General features: G+C 45.4%; 1 pseudogene; it reads left to right on the top strand.

Annotated features, from left to right (window-relative positions):
- The first annotated feature begins 2,262 nt into the window (after window positions 1–2,262).
- Window positions 2,263–20,536, top strand: LOC148542989 (protein kinase C delta type-like; annotated as a pseudogene).
- The last annotated feature ends 328 nt before the right edge of the window (window positions 20,537–20,864 follow it).

Below are 20,864 nucleotides of genomic sequence, written 5' to 3'. Positions count from 1 at the left end.
CCTCACTACTGGGGGCAACTACAGGGGACTCACTACTGGGGGCAACTACAAGGGGCCTCACTACTGGATGTACTGCATAGGGGGACCATTACTGGGGAGCACTACATTAAATAAAAGGAACTGCATAAGGGGGGCGGCAGCAGCTGGGGCTGGCATAGGTGCTGGGGGGTGGTACATTTTAGTTTGGGGGGGCACCAACATTTAACTTGCCTCCGGGCACCTGGGATGAAGTTACGCCACTGGCGGGGGGGCCTCAGACCGGGGGGGGGGGGCAAGAGCGGGACGAGATTGGGGGCCGCGGGCTGAGAGGGGGCCCATAAAAAATTTTGCTATGGGGCCCCTGTAGGTATAGTTACGCCCCTGGCAGGGGGAATAGAAATGTGTGAGAAAATCCATTCTGCACATGTGCAGAATGAATTTCTTATTGAAATACCAGGGGTAACAGCAGGATGGCACAGTTGCATGGCATGCAACAGTATCAGCTGAAGCCATGCGATGGCACCAGATAAGTATTTTTTTTTATTTGCCTTTTCTCTCCTCCAGCCTCCCTCTATATAGATTTTCTTTAAGATTATATACATACAGTAATACAGCATCAGTGTGTTTTTCGGGAATTTCTGCTCGTCTATGAAATCTGGCAACCCAAAACAATTGAATTCTAACCAAACTTTTTTATTACACTCCTCTCTCCCCCTAATATCTCCCCCACACACCATAAGATCACCCAAACCCCACTAGGTAGGAGCATAGAGATTAAAGACCATTCACTATACTGTACCTCCACATAACCACAAGACACATAGAATAACAAAAAAAAGTGCAGCCCTATACTCACCCAATCTTTAGCTATTAAAAAAAGGCAGATCCTTTCAGATTCTAGAAGCTACAAAAAACTGACTGCTACCACAGAGAGCAGGAACACCGTCCATTGCGCAAAATGTATGAGGAGATAAACTGCCGGGTACCAAGGATGCCAATCTTTACTAGTACTAGTTCCACTTCAGGTCACAAGGCTCCGCTGGCAGCTCTACATTTGCTTTACAGCTGGGGGCGTGGCTTTGGCCCGGGCATCCAAAGTGAATGGTTTGGGCCTTGTGTAGCTGGGGGCGGAGCTTCAGGTCAGGTGAATGGGCAGAGTTTCGGTGGGCTAGAGTAAGTGAGCATGGCTTTTGTGGCTGGGGGCATGGCTCCAAACAGCCATGTGTGAGTGGATCTTTGATTGACTGGGGGCAGGGTTTCAGACATCCGGCAGGGTGGTTAAGCTTTGAATTGTCCAGGGGGTGAAATGAATGTGCTCGGGTTTGGACTGCATGGTGACAGGAGCATTTTTTTTTTCTGTCAACAATCTCTGTAGTGATTATGTGGGCCTATTTTCGTTGGGGGCCTGGAGTTGCAACTACACCAATCCCATTGTTAATCCAGCTGCGTTTAAGAGGGCTATATGATGTAGAGTAGTGGTGCTGTGTTATACTACAGAATGTTTTAATATGACTTTATATTGATGCTGCAGTAGATGTATTTGGTGTTTAACAGTTTGGTGCAGGTGCACAGGTAGTGTGGGCTTTCCATTGCAAATTCCTGCTTCCAATCTTCGGAAACAGTGGCAGATTTCCAGTATTATCACACTGTCCGCCTGGAGGCATCTGATTTGGACGAGCCGGCCATTTCATGTAGGGATGGAGCCAGGAGTTATGTGATCATTATGTTTTTAAATAGAAAAAAAGGACAGCGCAAATTTAGATTTTGGAGGGGGGCACCAGACACCCCAGCACCAGCCCTGTGTGTACTTACACTAAATTGCTGCATTAGGTTTGCCTCCCTCCCCTGTGCAGAAAATGTGGCAGTGCCCTCTGCCAATTCTCCTACCTATGCTCAGATTACTCTTCAGAGAAACCCTCAGGATGTGCACAAGTGTCACAAATCTACATGCATATGGCGTTAATAAATTCCACTATGCATTCGGTAAGTGTGCGGGATGTATCACAATCAAAATGTGGTGCTTGATACATCCTGCCCTAAATGCCATAGAAACACAATTACAGCCAGTACAGGGAGCAGGTGGCTGGTCTCACGGCCACTGACATCACAGGGTTCCATGAGTGACAGTTGGTGGTGAGTGACTGGAGCTGAGCAGCCAGAAGATGGAGCCCAATCACAGAGAGCGAGGAGACCAACCAGAGGAGGAGAAGGAGGTGATGAGAGGTGAGAAGAGGAGGAGAGATCCTGTGGCATCCAGCCAGCTCATGTATCCCATTGCAGAAGATGTCACAGAGCTGAACATTGTTACCATCAATGAGCTTGGCGAGTATGAAGAGGTTACACCTGGTGGAGCAGAGGACAGGAGCAATGTCACCCCAGAGGGTCACCAGCACAAAAGGGAGAAGACGAGTTCCCATCAGGCCATGTCTGGCAAGAAGAAGAGAAAGGGTCAGAGGAATGGAGAGACAGGACAGCGGAAGAAGAAGAAGGAGAAACATCATGAGGAGGATGCGCATGGGAAGAGGAAGAGATTACACCAAGATGTGGCCGAGGTCGGAGAGAAGAAGAAGGTCAGGAAGGATGGCGATTCCCCCCATGCATTGGACACACCAGGTAATGAGGGATTTGTGGTTTTGACAGAAAAAGGTTCCTCCTTAACTTAGAACCTGATTTCCTACTGCTACTAGTTATAGATCACACTGTGTGCCCTAGTGCGCATGCGCAGGACGGAGGGAGATCCGCTCCACACGACGGAGGGAGGTATCATGGCCACCATAACTTGGATGAGGGATTGAAGCAGATTGATTTAATGTGATTCAATGTCCCAATCAAATGGGCCTTAGAGGCCTGTAAGCTCTAAAAGAGACATTTAACTTATTAAACTAAATCCAGTACTAATTCTACATTTTTGGAAGGTCATATTTATATCTTAAAATTAACATAACCCATTTTAATGTTAATTTGTAAGTATGATGTCCCTTTACTAACAGGCAGGTTCTCGTGTACCTTATCACTGATAGCTCCTCATCATAATTTTACTACAGAGTTGAAGTCCTAAAATTATTGTTTATACTATAGCGTTATATACAGTAACTTATATCACTCAGGTAGATGAAACTGACATTTCTTGTTTTACTCTGCATGATAAAACCCAGCAATACCAGTAATAATATATTGGGTAACAGCAGAATATCAGTGAACAACATGGAGTAAGAGACTCTGGGATGTATTATATGTATATTAGCACCCTGATTATTTGAATTAATTGGGAGCACGTTGCACATCACAATGACAATGTATATGTTGCTGTAAGTTACTGCGAAATGGGGAGTTTTGTTTTTAGCTGTAATATTATAGCACCACTAAACCTAAAATACAAAGAACTACTAATAGCTTTAACATATGTATATATGAATGATACACGTAGAGCTTTTAGAAAAGAAACAAATCGTATTTAAGGAGAGATTTATCAAACATTGGAGAGAAACAAAATACCAACCAATCAGACCCTAACTGTCACTTTGCAGGCTGTTTTAAAAAAAAATGACAGGAGCTGATTGGTCGGTACTTTATCTCTCTCCACTTTATCTGTCTCCAAGGTTTGATATATCTTCCCCTTCCCCTTCTTTACAATGGGTCCTAAAATACAAGATCCCATAGGGCCCCTATGCCACAGTTGGTTACTGATTTGTATGATATTAACTATCTGACTTTTTATTTTTATAAAGAAAAAAATAATAACCTATTGTTATGTTACCCCATTAGGAGGAAGCGGAGTCTCCTCATCCTGCCCTGGCAACAGAACCCCATTATCCATCAGGAGGTTCATTTTCCACAAAGAGCTCGGCCAGGGCAGCTTTGGGAAGGTAAGATTTGTGGCTTCTGTCTGGTTTATCTTTATGTAACCATTATGCCTAACTGTGTATATATATATATATATATATATATACTCATATACACACAGCTATATTTACATATAACAGTACATTAGGAGAATGCGATTTAGTTGATGAAGGAGTAGTAGGTAGACCACTGCTGGACCACCCTGCCGGGGGCAGCATCATCACCTTACCGGGTGGGTAGTCAAGATAGAAGGCTTGAGCGTATTGTGTTATGGTTGGAGTGTTTGTAGTGTTAGGCTTGGGCTGTTGTTAGCCGTTCTTTCTTAGCCACCATATTTAAATTAATTTAATTAATATAGTAACTAATTCATCATATGTTTTTAAATAAATAGCTAACAAATTCTGCCAAATACAAGTCTCCGTGTATTTATTTCAATTGAGTATGTTATTGTCACTGATTCACACGCGGGTCAATCCTCAGACGATGGGAGGTTTAATTACATTCCATTATCTCCTAACACAGTATATTATCATTACTCATTGTATGATCCCTACCTCATATGAGAGTGTTTGTCATATATATCAGACTGATTCTCTAATCCCTCTCTGTCCTGCACAGGTGATACTGGCATCTGACACCGCGACCAAGAGACAGCTTGCAGTGAAGGTCATCAGGAAGAGGGAGGTGCTGCAAGAGGACGTGGTGAGAGAGGTGCTGGTGGAGCGAGAGGCCCTGCACGACGTCTCTGGATCGGCCTTTGTCATTCGAGGGCTTTTTGCCTTCCAGACTGAGGTACTTTGAATATTTCTATTAACCTCTTGGTCTGGAAAATGTTGATGCTAAAATCACAGAATTTATTTTTCTTTTGTTCCTATGCTATTATTAACCTCAATAACATTCGTTTCCACTCATTTCCAGTCTATTCTAAACACCTCACACCTCACAATATTGTTTTTAGGCCAAAAGGTTGCACCAAGGTAGCTGGATAACTATGGTAAGCGATACGAGTGGGCGGCACAAACACGTGGCCCAACTAGGAGTGGCACTGCAGTGGCAGACAGGATGGCAGTTTGAAAAATTAGGCCCCAGAGAGTACATAATGCAAAGAAAAAAAAGAGGTGCAAGATGGAATTGTCCTTGGGCCCTCCCACCCACCCTTATGTTGTATAAACAGGACATGCACACTTTAACAAACCAATCATTTCGGCGCCACGGTCTGCCACACGACTATGGCTGAAATGATTGGTTTGTTTGGGCCCCTACGAAAACAAGCTGGCAATTAATCTGTCCCTGCACAAACTGGCTTTACAGAGGCAAGATGTTGTTCTCATCCTTATCCACCGATTCCTCACCCTCTTCAGTGTTGTGTACATCCTCATCCTCACAGAGTATTAATTCGTCCCCGCTGGAATCCACCACCACAGGTCCCTCTGTACTTTCTGGAGGCTGGTCTTCCCGGAAGAATTGATAATTCATTTTGATGAACATCATCTTCTCCACATTTTGAGGACGCAACCTCCTACACCTCTCGCTGACAAGGTTTCCTGCTGCACTAAAAATTCTTTTGGTGTACACACTGGAGGGGGTAAAAATTATTTGGATGAATTCAATTACCCTTTTTTATTTGGAGTGAATATACACAGGGCACAGGGCAGCGTACCCCTACACCACACACGGGAAGGCCCTGTAAATATTATTTGTATGAATTAAATCACCCCTTTTTATTTGGAGTGAATATACACAGGGCACAGGTCAGCGTAGCCCTACAATATACATGGGAACGCCCTGTAAAAATTATTTGGATTAATTAAAGAACCCCTGTAAAAATATTTGGATGAATTAAATCACTCCTTTTTATTTATAGACTGGAGTGAGTACACAGCACAGGGCACTGTAGCCCTACAATACACACGGGAAGGCCCTGTATATTTTTGGATTAGTTAAATAACCCCTGTAAAAATTATTTGGATGAATTAAATCACCCCTTTTTATTTGGAGACTGAAGTGAATACACAGCACAGGGCACCGTAGCCCTACACCACACAGGGCAGCCCCTGTAAAAATTATTTGGACTTAATATAAAGCACAGGACAGCACCACTGGACTGGACTGATACAGCAGAGCAGGTACCCCCAGACTGATACAGCAACACAGCACCACTGGACTGGACTGATACAGCAGAGCAGGTCACCCCCAGACTGATATAGCAGAGCAGGTCACCCCCAGACTGATACAGCAGCACAGCACCACTGGACTGGACTGATACATCAGAGCAGGTAACCCCCAGACTGATACAGCAGCACAACACCACTGGACTGGACTGATACAGCAGGGCAGGTACCCCCAGACTGATACAGCAGAGCCAGTCGCCACCCCACGTCACGCCACTTTTCCACAGACACTAGAGAGACACGTCCTCTCACTACCCTCTCCAGGACTGTAGTGAAGATGGCGGGGCGGGAGGAGCGAAATGTGCAAAGTCCGGGTCTTGCGAGAATCCAACACCAGGATGATGACGTTTTGCCTCGTTCTGGGAACTGAGGGCCTGATTCAGAGCCGGACGCTATTTGCGGACGGTGGTTCCAAAAAAGGGGCTGGCTATTTAAATTGAGCGCTCGCTCTTTGCGGTTTGTTGATGCCTCTATGTCTGAGCGAGCGAACGAAAAATACGTTCGCTATTTTGTAAAGACGCCCCTTTGCCGTTCGCATCACACGTCATCTCCGGTATTTATTAGATTAATCGGGAACATCAAAAGGCATCAGAACTGCTCGCAGTGGTTGTGGTAGGATTTTCCTACCGCTATCACTACGAGCAGTTCAGGCTAAAAGACAACCAAGTGACGTGGTCGATGACGCTCCTTTACTAATTATGCACTCCCATTAAACGCCCTTTTGACCGTTAGGCATGCCTGCGTTTGGATCTCCACTGCCCCGTTTTCAAGCACCTTCCCCTGTTACCATCCACAAACGGTACATTCTGTCAATCAAATTAGCAGCCCTTCGCTGTTTTGCGAGTGCACGATTTCCGACCGCAATGACTGGTTTGCGCATGCGCATTACGACCCATACGCATGCGCACTTGTGCAAACATTGCTCAGAGGGAACGAGCTTCCGCTTATGAGCGGCTCTGAATCAGGCCCTGAGTCTGGTGGGAAAAACCGAGCCAGACTCTGTTCCTGGCTCGGATTGGGGTGGCTCAGGGGGGGGTCGGATTTTGAAAATCCGAACCCGCTCATCCCTAATAATAAACTGGTGACGTTTATGTGCAAAACAATGTTATGTAGTACTTTTACAATGGTATCATGCCACTACTATCTTACATACTGCATGAGCAATAATTTGCTAGCCCTAATAAAACATCCAAGCCTGTTTTTAAGTTAGATTTGATGCACACAATACACAACCCACAGAAAATTTATATAATCTGCCTCTATCCATCTCATCAAGTGATTTACTCATTAATTGTCATATCCAGTCATTACAGGTTGAGTCTCCCATATCCAAAATGCTTGGGACCAGGGGTATTTTGTATACCGGAATATTCCGTATTTTGGAATAATTACATACCATAATGAGATATCTTGGGAATGAGACCCAAATGTAAACATAGAATGCATTTATGTTCTACTGTATATGTATATACACCTTATACACACAGCCTGCAAGTCATTTTATACAATATTTTTAATAATTTTGACCATCAAAAAAGTTTGTGTACATACATGAAATTCATTTATGTTTCATATAAACCTTATACACACAGCCTGAAGGTTATTGTATACTGTATTTTAAGAATTTTGAGCTTTAAAAAAAGTTTGTGTACATTGAACCATCAGAAAGCAAAGGTTTCACTTTCTCAGTCATGCTAAAAATATTCCGTATTTCGGAATATTCCGTATTTCGGAATATTTGGATATAGGAGACTCAACCTGTATTACTGTGACACTGAGCTATGTGCTATCTGTAGATGCCGATAAGTGGGAACATTAATATATTGTATTATATTGGACTTGTGTCTGTCTACTGACAGGAGCTTCTCTTCCTGGGGATGGAGTTCGCCTATGGAGGAGACCTGTTTGACCTTCTGGAGAGAAGAGGGTCCTTGGACCTACACACGGCAACGTAAGAGCTGTAAATGGGGTGAAAGAAGACTGAATAGATGAGGGTCTGACTCACATAATGATATATAGAAGCTCCAGGGTTACAGGGCTTGGTGGATGCAATTTCTGATGTGTCCTTGGCAGCTGGGTCAGTTATCACCCACCCTGGAACATTGGGCCTGACTCAGAGGTGTTGGGAGTTGCATTTGTTATTGTGATTTGTGGTCTGGGTACGTGGCTGTGATAATATGCAAATTCTATTTTCTGCCTTCCCCTTGTGCACCAGCGTGTGACAGAGAGTAAATGTGCTGAGACGCCCACTTATAGTGTTTGTGGACAGTGTACCTGCATCAGTAGTTCTGAGCCTTCTACCATCGCATTCACCATCGCACTCACCATCGCACTCACCATCGACACTTGCAGCAGCCTATGGCCTACTCAATGTTTTCGTCTCATATTTCCTACACATGGCCCCTGTGGCTGTGGATGTACATTTGGGAACACAGCTGTGGTCACTGACATGCCCGTGTCACTCCCATATCACACCATAAGATGCTTTTATTATTTTTACAAACACTTCAGGCCGTCTCCCATTAACTGGCCAGGAACCCCCATGGTTATGCTCCACCGGCTCTACTGCAAGCATCTCCATACACAACAGCGGTCTCTGTGAACGCATGCGCAGTAAGGCTTTTTTAGGACTTTCTGCACAAGTTCAGTAGCAAATAATCGCTCATCTACGCAAACATCAGCATGTGTCCACCTCTGAAGTAGGATATACGCCAGTGTGGTAACATAATATACATAAAATGTACACATCACATTCTTCTCATAGTCATGCATGAGAGGCCCAACTGGCAGTGGTGTGTGCCCTGATATCCTCATGTCAGCATTACCACTCTGCACTGACTGTTACATAAGCCTATTCTTCCTTCTGATGGTCAGACACAACCAGGTGAGTCTGACCATCAGACCCCCCCCCCCAGAAAAGATCTGCCACCACCAGTGAGCCCCCAGTGCCTGCAGTAGCTTCCTATTGGAACCAGTATCTGCTAATCACATGCTGGAAGGCAATCTGGACAGCAATTGGCAGATAGTGCTTCCAATGGGAAGTCACTTCTCAGCCTTTATGCCAGGTCTGGTGTTTCCATGGGCTGCAGCTGATGCAATCACTGGAAGCCGGGGGCTTCTGCACATGCCTCTTTTTTTTCTCCCCCTACGGTGCTGCTCAGGTGGGCAGGGGAGTGACAGTCCCCCTCAAGACAACTGGTAGGAGCCACCACTGGTTACCAGTGTTTTATGTGTTTATGTAGTGAGTCTAGTTACATAAGAAAAGATACAGGTGTAATTCTGTAAGTAAATGCTTTCTGAGGTTGTTACATATGTTCCCTTTCTTTCTCTACAAGTTTCTATGCGGCTGAAATGGCTTGCGGATTGGAACATCTTCACTTTAAGGGCTTCATCCATCGGTAAGTACATTTCTTTGAAATTGTAGCCATTATTGTTCTCAGTTCTGCCATTTATTATATTTCCTTGTACACTTATATCACATTTACAATGGTGAGTACAGTATACTAACCATACACGGATAGGGCCTGGTGCTGAGTTGGATGAAAATCTCCCATACAGATGTGTCCTCATACACCTAGCCTCCTTGCATGTTGACGCACCTTCCCTGAGCTTTGTCAGTATGAGAGCACCAGCTACAGCCACTTGCAGCTCTTCAGTCATAAGTGTAGATGCGATGGGAATGCGTAGACTCTGCACTGCATGTACTTATGTATGCTCAGTTTTGGAACATGCACAGTGCAAACCCATGTAAGATGTATTCTCCACCAACAAGTGCTTATTCTTCTCTGTATCAGCCCAATAACCCCTTTTATTCCTCTGATATGTTATATTAGTTTCAAATAAACCTACGCGACTAACACTGAGCATTAAAATAAACCAATAAAGCAGAAGGGAGGAGAGGGAACGGGTTGGAGAAGAGAGGAGAGAGAAAGGAGACAGTAATGGAGGGGTGGGCAAAGAAAGGGTTGCTACTAATTGGTGGCTGGTCTCACAGGAGGGGCCAATCACTATGAAGCACATACATGGCAGTGACAGCCACAGCACCAATAATCCTGGAACAAGGTGACCAGGTCCCTGTTCTCCTATAGGTGCAGCTCTCCCTACAGCTCCAAAACTGGGGCCCCACTTGAAACAAGTGAGGGCCTTAACAGATTATAAAAATAGAAGAAATCACTAATGGGTGATCTAGCCTTGTGCTGCACAGAGGTTTCACCTGCCCCCGGTCAGTCTGACGCTGCATCCGACACACTCTCTCTAATTCCAAGCCACAGAGGCACCTGTCAGAAGTCCTCCACATCGGTGAGACTTCCAGGGAATGGATTCCCACTAAAGCAGTGTTTTACTAACTTAAGGTGCTTTATTGTACATTGAAAGATGTAACTGCAAGTTATGTAATGTGATGGTTCATTTACCAGCTTATTTTACTTAGAGAATCAATACATAGGGCTCTATTTATTAACATTAATTTTACTAAAATAAAGTGATAAAGGGTGTTTTCACACCCTTTTCACATTATTTGAGTTTCACCTAAATTTACTAAAGGGAAATTGGAGTAGAATTCGTAAAAATTCGACTCCAAGCCCTAATTATCACATATTTTTAGTAAGCAGATCGCATTTCCCATAATTTAATGGGAAATGTGATCTGCCTGAGATTTACTAAAAATACCAGGGGAAGCTTTCCCCAGTTACCGGACTCCTGCTTTGCTCTAACAGGCAGAGCAGAGCCCGGGGCCGGTCCCAGTGATCAGCTGTGTGGTCAAAACAGACCACACGCTGATCACTGCTAAAAAAAATACTTACCTGAGTCCAGGGCCGGTGATCGGTGTTCCGTGATGTTCTCCCTTCATTCAGCTGATCTGCTGGCTCCTGCACTGTGACCCTTATTAGCTGCTGCATTAAATAGCTGACTGGGTCATAGTGCAGGATGGGAGACCAGCTGACCGGGGCTCCGGAGGGAGGATATCACCGGAGCAGTGATGACCTGACCGGATGTAAGTAAAAGTAAGGGAGGAGGTCGTGGGGGGACGGCCGTGAAGGGGGCACATGCGTGGAACCTTGTCACTGTATTTTTTGCAAAAAATACAGTGATAAGGCTCCAGAACGGAGTCACAGGGACAGAGGGCCTGATTCAGACCCGCTCGCGAGCGCTGAGCTCGATGGTTGTGATGGTCAAGACTCTGAATCAGGCCCAGAGCTTTATCGCTCTGAATCAGGGCCCTCCTACCTAAAGTTGGAGCGGCCTCCTGGCCGCTCGCATAGCTGTGGGTGACCACCCACAGCATATGCGAGCGACCGAAAAGATGGTCGCGATGGTCTTGACCATCACGACCATCGGGCTTGCGACGAGACCCTGCAGTAGGGTCTCGATGACCGCAAGCCCTGGAGTGATTTTGGTTCTATCAGAGCCAAAATTACTTCCACTGACATCACTAGTGATGTCAGTGGGGCCGGACCCAGACGGTAGGCGTTCCCATGGGAACGCCTCCGTCTGGCAGCCACGCCCCCGGCATGCCCACCAAAGGGGGCGTGCTGTCAATCAACATCGACAGCACGCCCCTTTTGGTGCTTCCCCGTCGCTAGCCGGGTCTCGCGCATGCGCACGATGCATGCGCACTAGGGCGCCATCGAGCCGCTTGCGAGTGCTCAGAGCTCGCGAGCGGGTCTGAATCAGGCCCTCTGACCGTGCAAGGGATTTTTAATAAATCCCTGTGATATTTCCTGAATTCGCAATGTGAATTCAGTCAGAAATATCACACTACAATCTGCATTTTATTTCGGATTGTAGTATATAGAGCCCTAAATGTTGATAGAAATAGTTATAGAGCAGAAATAAAATGTAGAATCTTCCTTTTTACAGAGACATCAAACCAGAGAACATCCTCATCGATGGCGCAGGCCATATTAAAATTGCAGATCTGGGCCTTGCACTAAACAACATGCATGGAGGTCTGGTCGCCTTTGGCTATGCAGGGACACCAGGCTATATTGCCCCCGAGGTGAGTTATAGAGGATGTCTTATATGGTAATATTTATGCTAAATAGCAAGTAACGGAACCGAGTAGAACCGAGCCTGCACATCCCTACAGACAGTAATCATGTCTTACTCTGGGTGACCTAACCACAGTTATAATGTATCAATGCAACATATCTTGCTAATATATACACAATAATGTAACACAAAATTGGGGTGCAATTTACTTCTTTATTATTTTATATAATGATAGAGAGAAAGAGAGACAGAGGGAGCGTCAGACTTTTTGGTTTTCAAGTGACCAGAAAAAAGCTGTGTAACATTTGGTATTGTATAATGTAAAAGGGCTGTAGGTAATTCATCACCATGGAGAATATCGCTGATCAGAATATGAGCAGTGTAATGACATCATAGATGTAATGTTATGTCACATGTTCTGACTATGGGTATTCTCGCTATGGATGAATCAAACATAACCCATGTAATATAAAAAGGTCTAATAATTTTCCAAACTTACAATAAAATATGGAGGGGGTGACACCAAACTGCAGCTCCTCTGCAGTGACTTCAGCTGGGTGCTGCAGTGTGACATTCTCCGCAGCACCCGGCTCCTGTCATAAAAGAGGAGCCAACAGTACTAACAGCCCAGTCTTTGGGGGCAGCCAGCATCTCCGGCAATGCTGGGCTGTCCCCGGTGTGAAGTTATCGGGATCCCCTATGAGTATGGGAGAGAGTGATGCATCAACACCAATAATGTGGTCAAATAGAATGGTGCATATGGGGAACGCAGTTTGACCTCATTCACCATATGCACCAAGTTCCACAAAGCAAAACTTTGCGGAGTATGTGCCCGATAAGTAACGCCATCTATAGTATGAACTTGGTATGAACTTACACACCTGTATCTGAGATCAGTAAAATATAAAGTGAAAGTTAATGCTATTACTTTACTTCTGGGTTCTGACTGTCCAGTCACGCAAAGCAAAATACAGTAGTTGTGATATGCACTGGGCAAAGGTCCAGCCCACCAAGGAGGGATCAGATGTTTCTTCTCCCATAGGGGAGGGTGGGCTATCACCATCTTTAGAAGGTCTTAGTTAATGGATACAAGGTGTAAAAAGATGGGATTGTTAATTAGCCCCTTAATGCTGTCCCCATAGAAAACTATCAGGATGCCTGATTCAATTTCTCCTTCTTTACAGCCTTGTTCAAAAGGGATGATATTAAATTCTGGCCTAAATACAATATGTGTAAACAGTAATTTCTGTGTGTTTTAAGGACAGAGGGCCTGATTCAGAGGTGGATGCAATCTCATTGGCGACTGTGTCTTTGTAGTTGTACCCAGTGCTACTGTACCATTAGACGCCACTATCGGTTGCTCCATTGAAACTTGCACCAGCCCTATGCTAGGTGCAGATCATCTGCCTGAGTATGGCCTCCAATGTGAATGATTAGGCATTTATGTATGCAGCCACTCTCAGCAACACACTCATATCACTCCAATAACACACTCATACTCTACCTCTCCTAACAGAGATAGATCCCAGGTGAAGGTTGGAAGTTGCACCTCTGGCAGTCTGCTAGGTCTGAGTGCTCGGCAGCTGTCTTGCTCTGATACAGGCCAGGGTGCAGATCATTTTGGTGATCTGATCGGCAATATGGGCAACCCCCTTTCCTATGAGAAAGGGAGGACTGGGGCACATCCAAGCTGCCCGGCCCACCAGGAACTATCCCATGTGAAAATACACTCTTGGATGCCACCAGGGAAATATTACTCTTACACCAATGTATGGGATTTTGATACAGTATTTACTATTCAGACTTAAATTTACATTATAGAGAATAACCTATAGTATGAAGTAAATTAAGTCTTTATTTTGGCAGATGGAAGATTTCCTTGGGTACAACAGTGCGGCAGACTGGTTTTCCTTTGGAATCGTACTGTTCCAAATGCTAACTGGAGAATCCCCGTTCCTGTGCAGGCTGCTTGACCTCCCGAGCTTTTCATTACATCCTGATGCGCAAGACATCATTGAAAAGGTGAGTGTGAGTAAGTGCTGAGTATGCTGCTCAGGTTACAAGATCACTCATTTAATATGAGAAACAGGAAATGTAAGTGATAAATATAATAAGAAACCTTTACAAAGAGTAACACGCTAAGTTAGCAAAACACAAATACAGAAGGGACATATATTTGTATAATACACCATAACAAACGGGAAGCAATCGGGAAGCCGACTGCCTAAATACCGGCAGCCGGCTTCCCGACTGTCATATCCCGGCAAGGGTGAAATACCTGGCGTCTAGATGTAGACGCCCGCATTTCCCCGACACTGGGAGACCGGCGCCCGGCATCCCGATCGTAGGGATGCCGCGGGGGGAGGGTTAGGTTTAGGGCTCCCGGGGGGGACGTAGGGTTAGGCACCCCCCCGGGAGGGTTAGGGATAGGCTAGGGGGAGGGAGGGTTAGGGTTAGGCACCCCCAGGAGGGACTTAGGGTTAGGCACCCCCCCGGGGGACTTAGGTTTAGGCAGCGGGGAAGGGGGTGGTTAGGGTTAGGCACTTAGAGGGGGGATTAGTGTTAGGCACTTGGGGGGGAAGTTAGGCACCCCTAAGGAGAGTTAGGGTTAGGGGGGTTAGGTTAGCAGATACTTACCTATCCACGATCGGGATTTCCAGCGCTGTTGGGCTTCCGCTGCTTCTAACTCTGCTCTTGTCGGGCTGCCGCTGACGGGAATCGAACCGCCGGCCATGCGGCCAGCGGTATTTCATACCCCTTCCTAACAAACCTACAAATAATTATAAATTCCAACTAAAACAAATTTACTGAGCACATATTAAATCACAACAATGGATTATGTTAGTGTGACAGCATAAAAGGGGGACAGTAATGGCAGGGTGACACGCTACATACCTGTGTATTCAGCATCATGGACCTAGCGTTTATACACCTGCACATAGTAAGCAGAGTAAACAGGTGCCCACTGTACCAGTGCTGGTTTTACATGGATGCTGCACTTGTAAACACACAAAACATAGAGTCACTCACCAGACGCAGTCTTGTCTCTTCGCTGGAGGAAGGATTGTGATCTCAGTACCTGCTAATCAGCCCTCGTACCACAGGGCGGTAAATCTCGCTGACCAGGTGAACAACAATCCAGGCTGGATGTAATGCTCTCCTTAACATCCATTACCCCTATACTCCCAAACAAGGTATTTACACCAATAATGCAGTAATAGTTACAAAGCAAAGTAATAAGGGTGAAAACAATATTATAAGCTGTGAGTTCTTCTAAATTAGGGATGTGCCCTGGACCATTTTTGCTGGATTTAGATTTGGCTCTAATTCGACGTCCAGCTTTGGATTTGGATTTGCCAGCAACAGGGACTGCCACTTTTGTGGGAGTCAAGGTGCTTATAGCCTATTGCCCAAGGAGTCACGGTGCTTATACACACAGAGGGCTAATGCCCAAGTGGTCACGGTGCTTGTATACAGTAACAGTACACTGCACAGTGGGATACATCATAAAAAAAATATATATATAATATATTAATTTATTTTTTCTTTTTATTATACTTTTTTTTTTTACACTGGAGCAGATGGGCAACAGCACTTAACAGCACAGCCTGGAGCCTGGACACAGGCTACTACAGCCACTGTAATAACTCTTCCCCCTACCCTGCCTACGGTCACTAACAGCACTGCCACTTAACAGCACAGCCTGGAGTCTGGACACAGGCTACTACAGCCACTGTAATAACTCTTACCCCCACCCTGCCTACAGTCACTAACAGCACAGAGCCAACAGAGTTTATGCAGCCGAATTTACAGAGCTCCATGCAGCATGCGTGCTTAAAGACAAATGGCGCCGAGTCCCGGTGCCTTATATAGAACCAAGTCTTGCGAAAATCCGACGTCGGGAAGATGATGTTCAGCCTCGCAGCAGATCCCTGCTGTGCAGAGCGGTTCGGATTCTAATGAATTCGGACCGCTCATCCCTAATTATCATTAGCCTACCTTTAATGTGTACCTAACTGTGGGAGATGCAATGACTAGGTGACAAGGTTACTTAACATGCGGCATGTCCTCTTTATGGGGTACACACTCCTATACATGGACAAACGACAATTGTTACAGGGCCTAGTACCCTTCAGTGATGCTGGCCTAGTGTTTGCCTATCAATGGGACTGAACAATACCTGTCTTCAGGCCTGTTGCCTCCCTAACAGGGCCAATACTAATACGATACAGGGCCTAATGACATAGGTTGCTCTGACCTATTGCCTGCCTTTTCAGGAGCCAGATATATGTTTCCTACAGGGCTTAATGCCCTCTGCATATCTGGCTTACTGCCAGCCTAGCAAGGGCCTTCAATAATGCTACTGGGCCCCTACTGTCCCCTTATGCCTAGCCTATTACACTCCAGTACTAGTGCCTGATGGGGCCCACGGGCCTTGTGGCCAAACCCTGGATGCAACACAATTGGACTTACCAGTCCTGTGGTCTTTGGCTGAGCCACACCTGGCTCCTGCCATGGTTACCTACCCTGTGTTCGCCTGAGGCAGGCTACTCCCCACTGCCTCAGGGCTTCCAGTGGTCTTTAACTGAGGGGCAGTGGCCACTGCTTCCTCAGGAGTTTTGCAGCCATTGGACTCACACCGTATTTGGCAGTGACACCTGGATATCAATGGTATAAAGGGATTGGTACCCCTTCATCATCATACGGGACAAATCAGATTTGTCATACCACTTCCCCATGAGGCGACACTCTTTTTTTGGGTGCTCGTCTTATGTACCTATTTGAAAAATCGGAGGGGGGGGCAGTGATCTTTCTGGCCGAGGGCACCAAAATGTCTATTTATGGCTCTGCACATACCTGAGGCTGCCACTGGTCCCCGGCACTTTGGCAGCCGGGATCTTTCCAGATCAAGGGCTGCGACTGCACCCGGGACACCAGCCTTACCCCTTTACAATGACATATAGATGTCTTCCCATACATCTAGCCTCATTACAACATACAGCGCAAGTTGCCCATTGCTAAGGAGCAAAGTACAAAAGAACTTTGCGTGACAAAATGCGCATAGAGAGTCAAACTCATTCATACACAGATATACAAATGTTACATATCAAACTGATCAGTGTAATCTAGGAAAGTAGTTTTGCAGTTTCCAGTTGATTTATTTGTGAGAATAAGATGCACATTTTGAGGGAAAAAGACGCTGAGAGAGGCTGTTTGGCATGTCTGAGGCCACAGTGTATGACAACACATCTGTATATTGTATAAAACACAGACATCATATACATATTTTTGACAATTTATGTCACATCTGAAAAATTATTTGGTGCAGACACCTATTACCTGTCATATATTTATTCTTGAACTCATATGATGTGGCTAAATGCTGCTTGTCTCATCTTGCAAGTTAATAATAATTACTATAACAATTTATCTAGATATATGGATCACATTTTAATTTGCAGCTCAGCTGTTACATAGTGTAACCCTCCTTTTACCCTCTCTAAGGTCACCAGGTTACTAACGCCCTTGTTATCTAATGTACCCACCCTTAACATTCCTCTAAGTGGTGTACATCCTTTTATCAATGCCTCCACCCCAGTATTTGTTGACGGTATGGGCCTACTTGGGAAAACCCAAATGCTAATAAGGATTAAGTAATATGGTATAGACAACCCAGTATATAAAGTATATTAGTAGTCCTATGCAAATCCTGTCCCCCTAAGGTTAAGTGTTCACCAATAACTCTCATCACTCCTCTAGGTAAGTAACACACTTAGATTATAATATACTGTAGCTTTGTTCTTTATATTTGAATACATACTTGACTAATAACAGTAAGCATTTTACTACTATCAAAACATTTCAGTATACGGTGGTGTACATACAATTGCATAGATTAACTGAACATATGAATGTTATAAAAATTGTGAAAGCAATTTTGATGGTTCCTGACAAATGCTACAAACAGTTACTTAATATATAATCCATTAAGAAGCATCACTGAATTTTATATACATGTTTCTACTTCTGCGACTATTCAGTATCAGTTCTCAGCAGTAGCTGTATAGTTACATTTGAGTAAGATAAAAGAGTCACGTAAGCAATCTTCTTGCGCTTGTAAATTGTTGTTTTATGTCTCTGGTATAAGCATAATCTCCCCCAGCTGTGTTCTCTAAAAGAGATATATATGTATATATAAATATACACAGTTAAGTTACTGAAAGCCATCTTTGGACCTATACTCTTTGAAAAAATAAGTCCTCCCAAGATAATATGGACCTTATTCAGACCCGCTCGCAAGCGGGTCGATGTTCAGCCCCGGAGCGAGAGAGAAATTCTCTCACTCCGAGGCTCGCTACCAATGGGGCGGCTGTCGATGTTGATCGACAGCTCGCCCCGTTTAGTAGGCGGGAGGGGTGGTGGTTTCACAAACAGAGGCGTTCCTTAAGGAACGCCTGCCGTTTTGTGGGCGGCCGCACTGACATCAGCAGAGATGTCAGTGGGGAGCTTCTTGCTTGATCAGAGCAGGAAGCTACCTGGGTCTTGCGGTTGCCGAGACCCAACCTCAGGGTCTCATTGCAAGACCAAATGGTCGCGATGGTCTTGACCATCGCGACCATCAACCTGGTCGGTCGCTAAAGCTGCTAGCGACCAGGAGGCCACACTTCAAAACACAAGCGGCCGCCCACATTCAGAGCGACCGCTTGCATTTTGCGAGCGCCTCTGAAAGAGGGCCTATATCTCTTGCAGTTCGTTCCTCTGCCAGATGAGGGGGTCCCTTGAACTCCAGGGATCACCTGCTGCTAGTTTCCTGATATAGAATTCCTGTACTCCAATTATTGGTTGTCTATTGCCTAACTATCAATGTGGGCTGCAGGTCAAATATTACCCCATTCCTATCCAATGCAGAGAAAAAGAGACCTACTATGCAATGGGCATACTGTATACTGTAGCCTATTTTATAGTCTCTATAGGTTTGCTGCCTGTATTTTCAGTTTCTTTAGCACCTCTGTGTGTGTGGGCTTAATTATAGCGCTCACTGCCGATCACCAAACTCCTGCTCCAACTGCAGTCGCACAGATAAGTGTGCTTCCCAGTCTCTCCTGTCATTACTGCCAATCACCACCTCTGACAGCACTCTAGGCCTTCTAGATCCCAGAAGATAGGGGGGGGGCACTGCTGCCAACAGGCGGTGCTACCGCTGATTTCACCCACCACTTAAGCAGTCAAGCCCACCTCACTTGTACAACACCTCTTTAGCGGTAACATCCATCCTCAGCCTCCTTAGCCAGAGGGATGCCTCCTGTCTGCTTAGCCAGGACCTCCACTGACAGCCCACTCCACACTGAGACAGACTGCCCCTTCCGGGCACTTCCACCATTACCATCACTGAACACTGCTGCTGATGATGCTGCAGGTAACCAACTCTCTGGCACAGCTACTGCTGTGACAGCTTCCCTATTCCCTCTCCATCTTCACCTCCCTGGCTGCTGGTCAGGACACAGGGGGGGAGGGTTGAAGGAAGGAAGGTAATCTCCACACTAACTGACAGTCTACTGGCAGCACCTTTTTATACCTGTCTCTGTGCCTGCCCTCTTTCCCTGACAGGAACCCAACCACTCCCAGTCATATCACTCCGCCCCTACCACAGAGAAAAAAGTTCCATATAAACTGTCATATAAGAATACATGAAACATGTATGCTTTTTTCTCTCTCATATATTGTACATACATATCTTTTACTAAAACCTATCTCTAAAAGAATGAACAAATTAAGCATGTTTTACCTCAGAATATTTATGTCTATTAATACTGTATTTCATTTAACCCTTAACCAGGGTTACAATAGTAATGGTCTTGTTGCTCTTTTCCAGCTTGTGTGTGAAGATCCTGATGAACGTTTAGGTGCGGATGGTGTAATAAGATACCATCCCTTCTTCTGGAGTACGGATTGGGAGGGGCTGGAAGCCCTTCAGATACCACCCCCATTTGTACCCAGCAAAGTAAGTGCACAGATTTTGGGCCCCGGTTCACCCTATGGTTTGCATACAGCTCCGATGGCGGGTAAAATACACATGTGCAGAACAGGTCCTACATCATTGCATGCAGTGCACCCTAAGCTGCAGCCTGATTGAGAGTTCATTTGGAGGTGAGAGTTACTCAGATGGCCGATGTTCTTGCAAGTAATCCGATGCTGTATTCTCAGAGGCAGTAGCGGATCACAGAAGCCAGCAGGAGGTCTATTTGCACAAGTCACCTCCTGCAGCGTCCAAAGATGCAGCTGCTGTGTGTCCTGCGTACACCTGTGCATCAGTCCCATTGTGTATAATGTCAGAGATTCTTGTATTGTTTGTGTCTGACATATAAAGGTGTTTTCTCTGACTCTTTATATGAATACATGTCTCATATTTCTTCTCTCTGCAGCCATCTGAGAAGTCACTGCCGCACCTGACGTTAGAACATCTCCTGTCAAGTGTAACATCAGCCTGTGACCCAATAAGTTCTTTCCACCAGGAACTATTCCGGGGATTTTCTTTTGACACCTGCATATAGCTGCCCTGCTGCCATATACCACCTGGCACCCCTTCATGGCCCTGCTGCAATTAGGTATGGCATAACATTGCCCATGGGTTCTCTGAGGCCCCCCGCAAACCAGAATGTTTACCATCTAACATTCCCCCACAATGAAGGTAAGATCTTCTGTCCTGTCACTGTCCTAATAACACCAAATTCAACATCTGTTCTCTATCACCCTGTGGGGACACTGGATCAGGGACATCCCAATAATACCCCTATTGGTGGGTGCATTTGCAATTACTTTGCAAACACACAGACTTTCATGTTTTGGGTATATATAAATGTGTTAATCCCATGCTTGCCC

Source organism: Taudactylus pleione, unplaced genomic scaffold (assembly GCF_031769625.1).
Source record: "Taudactylus pleione unplaced genomic scaffold, aTauple2 ptg000007l, whole genome shotgun sequence".
Lineage (NCBI taxonomy): Eukaryota > Metazoa > Chordata > Amphibia > Anura > Myobatrachidae > Taudactylus > Taudactylus pleione.
The sequence above is the reverse complement of the archived record's forward strand: the minus strand, read 5'-3'. Positions and strand labels throughout refer to the sequence as shown.